We start from the raw sequence: 5,101 nt of genomic DNA on the forward strand, positions 1-5,101 counted from the left end.
ACCCTAACCCTAACCCTAACCCTAACCCTAACCCTAACCCTAACCCTAACCCTAACCCTAACCCTTGAGAAACAATGTGACAATATCATGAGGCGTGGTGGGCGTGGTGGGTGTGTCTGGATTACCTGCAGGAATTTGTCTAACAAAAGGCCACTAATAGCCCTCAGATTGCTAAGAAGAAGGAGGGGGTTTGTCCTCAGGATCTTGAAATTTCAGTCAAGCTAGTTAAATGATTAAATTAAATTATTTTTTCCCACTAGTCTTTTTATTTCCATGTGTTGCTTTTACATTTCTGTCTCCTATTTTTACTTTACCTTATGCATTTCTGCTTCATTATGTAAACAAGGTGGGCAGTCCTTATTGGGTTAGCTCCTCTCCTATTGGTCAACAGACAGGAAGGAGCAGGATATACAGTACGTGCAGATCTACTGTGCACGTGCCTCAATTTACCTTAAAGTTTAGTTTAAAACTAAGGAAAGGAGGAAAACACTTATCTGTGCCATTGTTTTAAACTAAACTTTAAACTTTAAAGTAAACTGAGGCACAAGCATGCACAGTAGATCTGCACATATATCCTGCTCCTTCCTGTTGACCAGGAGAAGAGCTGACCTGCCCACCTATTTACATAATGAGGCAGAAATTCACAATGAAAAATAAATACAGGAGACAAAAAATGTCAAATTAAAATGTGAAAACAAAAAGACTTGTGGTAAAAAAAACTTATAAAATGATAAACACTAAAAAACAATGTAAATTACGTGTTGAAATATATCATTTCATGGAAAAATGCTGGCAAAATAAGTTATTAAATAAATTATAAAAAATCAGATGAAGTTAATTTTTTATTGGTGCATTGTAAGGTTATTAATTTCTTAGTTATTTTATATATTCCTGCTTTTATTAATGGGGCAATATTATGTAAAATGAACTTTTTGAGCTTTATATCATGTTATCTTCTCATCAAAAACAGTCTTGCTTTGACTCATCCATGCATGTTTGAGAAATCCTGTAGTGTCCTGAGGCAGCCATGCAGGAGAGCAAAAATGTACAGTTGGGCCTAAAACCACCTTTTGGGACCAGCTCCTTCTCTGGACTGTGTCTCCAAACTGATTATCCTCATCACAGAACACCCCTCCCCCACCCCCGGCTCGCTTGTGACTCCTGCAGGCTATCATCAGCCTATCATCAGCAACAAAGCAAACACCTTGTGAAACCACGTCTGCTGAGCTCCTAATACTAHTTCTCAGTCCTTTTAAGATTAAAAATACTTTTGAAGAAATGGATTTTCAGATGCCGAGAGAACTACACTGAGTTTCTGCTTCACAGCCAATTTCAAGGCGTTTAGACACGGATATTTGATTTGATTTATGATTTATTCCAGACATGTCAAATTCATTACATAAAGCATAGTCTGAATCTATATATCTCAATATACCCTTTCAAATATCTACAAAATATGAAATCACTTAGACTAATTACACAAATACCCATAAAGTAAATATGCACCCGATGTGCACACAACTATCTGTGTACACCTACCCCAGTACATACACTCATATGAAGCACAAGAATCCCATTAACATGTCTGAAAAGGGGTGGGAAGAAGTAAATCTTATTTAATCCTACCCCTATTCACCACTTCATCTGTTTTTCAGAGTCTTATCAGTTTGTGATAATAACAAAACAAACAAAAAACATACACATACAGCAGGTAAAATAAGTATTGAACACGTCAACATTTTTCTCAGTACATATATTACTAGAGGTGTTAATGACATGAAATTTTCACCAGATGTTGGTAACAACCCAAGTGATCCATACATACAAAGAAATCAAACCATAAATGTCCAGAAANAAAGACCATGTAAAGTAAAATTAAATTTGTGTTTTGAGTTTGTCACATGACAGAAATATGTGTTATTAATCACTAATCTAAATTTGACTGATTAAAAACATTGTTTACTTTATGAAATTAAGTCTCAAAAATAATGAAAAACATCATTGGCTCTGTTCTGAAAACGCTGGGGGCGTGTCAGCTGGAGGCACTGAAACCACTCCCACGCGCTGAGCGTCACTGTGTCCGTGTCCTGTACTGAGGAGGAGATGTTCGCGAAGGCCTCTCCGCTCCGACCTCGCCACTTCCCGGTGCCGTGGACTCAGTGCCTCGCTGCGCCCTCTCTCCCCGCGGTCCCCCACGGACAAGGGACGGGGCCCCTATGCCCCGGTACGACTGTCGACCGGAGCGGACTGTTCTCAGTGCGCCCCGATCGCGTGGGGAGCGGCCCTCGTACAACAGGCGCAAGAAGTCAGCGGCGATGTTGGCTACCCACCCGACCCGTCCTGAAACACGGACCATGGAGTCTAACGCGTGCGCGAGTCGGAGGGTCCCCCGAAACCCAAATCATGCACTAAATAGCCAACACTTGGAATATTTACAATATAAGCACAAACAGCAACTTACTACGTTTATTCGGTGAGGCATTATCCCACCGTCAGGTGCAGGAGAAGCAGCGATGTCGGGAGGAGAGTCCGGGAGGGAGGCGGTCGGTAGAGCCTCATGAACCAGCACCAAACGACTGTCCATAAATCCTAACTGTGTCTCCAGGTAGTTAGTAAAACTATCTCGAGTAAAATGGGAATTGTTTAGCTAGCTAACAACAACAAAATATCTATGCTATTGCTATCTGATGTTATCTGCGATTAGTAAGTAAACTGAACAGCAACGACCCAGGCGAAGAACGTTTTTATATTGCTGGAGCAATAGGGGGCGGGGTTAAGCCAGGGCTATGTTTAAGGTGGCCGCATGACGAAACGCAGCCGCCTTTTAAAGCACGCCCAGAAAATCCTGAAACAAACATTTCTTTCAACACAAATTGATCTATACCTCCAAATTAAAGTATCTACAGCTGTGAGACTTTTTACTCATTTACAACAATGCAATTGTGACATTTATAATGTTTACTGAAGAAAATGTTAAAATTTACTTTACACGGTCTTTAATAAAACAGAAGGTGAAATAATTACTTTATTATGTTACAGAATTTAAAAATATGCCTGTAAAACCCCCTTTATTAATTATGTTAATTTAAGTCCTCCATATAACTCCTGTGGGACCTCATGTAGGAACTGTTTTAATATTTACAGTGAAACTGATTTCTTTGTCCACAAACATCACAAGGAAATGGTTTGTCTCCTGTGTNAGAAATTGAGAAGCTAAACGAGTTAAACCGTTTTTGAAGTGAACACAGCAGGATAAAGTATATGGACTTTGATGCGATCATCAGCCGGACATTAGCTATGTTTACATGCAGAAAAATGTTTTAATCGGATTGAAATGTATTCAGATTAAATAATCCGAATGTACTGTTGACATGGACACAATCCGATCATGAAAAGTGTTTACATGCACCDGAGTTTTATTCAGAATAAAAGTCCGGACATGCGCAGTGTTGTAAACGTTCAGCTCTACTTCTGTGTTACAAACGTAAACAACGCTCCTCTGTGCGCTCAGGACGGACCCGTGTCAGCTTTTAATAACGGTAGAGACGTCGTTACTCCTCGGTTGAGCTGCAGCCTGCAGATGAAGCAATACGTGCTTTTTATTTTTTATTTTTTGCGTAGCAACGTCGGCTGTTTGCCTCATTTTTCATCTGTTAAGAGAGCGAGGAGGAAAAGTTCTGTGTGGTGTGCAGAGCAGCTGGAGCGCTGCTGTCCCACCGGGTGAATGAAAGTCAGCAGACATGCACACACAGTTCAGTTTTCTACAATCAGAATAAGATGATCCGATTAAGTGTTTACATGATGCATTTTTATTCCAAACGGTTGTTTAATCCGATTATTTTGTCCATGTAAACATAGCTAATGAGAGCAACGGACAGAGTTTTATGTCACGGGGGGAGTGCCGAGCTCGCTCAAGGTGATAAGACGCATGCGCTATATGCGTAACGTGAAACCTGACTACAGTTGAAAAAAAGAGCGCACAAGACACATACTTTGGTTTAAAATACAGACATTCTGACAAATAAGTAACTGTTTGTAACCTTACTTCAGCTTAGAAGGCAGAGGGTGTCGGTCTTTTCCGCTCAGATTCAGCTTTCAGAGCATGAAGCTAATGTTTACTTACAATGCTAATGCTCTCTTACTCTGGCGCTCAAGAGGTAGAGGAGCCAAATGGCTGGCTCACTGCTGCCAACTAGTGGTCGGAGGCTGAACTACAACACAAAAATGAATGGCTGTCATGAAAGTTGACATTTTAAACCTTAATAAAAAAATCGATACAGGGCTTTAGAATATCGATACAGTATTGGGAAATGAAATATCGCGATATTTCAGTGTATCGATATTTTCTTACACCCCTAACTCATTCGCGCATTTCCTCCAGGCGGTGCGCCGCTACCGGCCCTGGGTCGGCAAGGAAGGGCTCGGGGGCGAAGGTGGCTCGCGGAGAGGGCGCTTTACAGCGGGGGCGGGGTTAAGCCAGGGCTGTGTTTAAGGCGGCTGCGTTTCGTCACACGGCCGCCTTTTAAAGCACGCCCAGAAAATCCTTAAACAAACATATCTTTAAGCACAAATTGATCTATACCTCCAAATTAAAGTACCTACAGTTGTGAGACTTTTGACTCATTTACAACAATGCAATTGTGACATTTATAATGTTTACTGAAGAAAATGTTAAAATTTACTTTACATGGTCTTTAATAACAACTGAAGGTGAAATAATTACTTTATTATGTTATAGAATTTAAATATATGCCTGTAAAACCCCCTTTATTAATTATGTTAATTTAAGTCCTCCATTTAACTCCTATGGGACCTCATGTAGGAACTGTTTTAATATTTACAGTGAAACTGATTTCTCTGTTGTGTGGATTCTCGTGTGTGTTTAACTTTGTCATACGGCTTAATCTTTGCCCACAAACATCACAAGGAAATGGTTTGTCTCCTGTGGACTCTCATGTGTCTGTTTAAAGTTGACTTTTTGCTAAATCTTTGTCCACAAACATCACAAGGAAATGGTTTGTCTCCTATGTGGACGCTCATGTGTGTGTTTAAATTTGACTTTTTGCTAAATCTTTGTCCACAAACATCACAAGGAAATGGT

At 40.3% G+C, this 5,101-nt stretch overlaps 1 protein-coding gene across 1 annotated transcript in view; it reads left to right on the plus strand.

Annotated features, from left to right (window-relative positions):
• The window catches only part of baalcb (BAALC binder of MAP3K1 and KLF4 b), a 17,654-nt gene that overhangs the window by 440 nt on the left and 12,113 nt on the right, over positions 1 to 5,101 (plus strand). The gene's annotated exons all lie outside the window — the stretch shown is intronic.

Source organism: Austrofundulus limnaeus, unplaced genomic scaffold (genome assembly GCF_001266775.1).
Source record: "Austrofundulus limnaeus strain Quisiro unplaced genomic scaffold, Austrofundulus_limnaeus-1.0 Scaffold222, whole genome shotgun sequence".
In the NCBI taxonomy this organism is placed as follows: domain Eukaryota; kingdom Metazoa; phylum Chordata; class Actinopteri; order Cyprinodontiformes; family Rivulidae; genus Austrofundulus; species Austrofundulus limnaeus.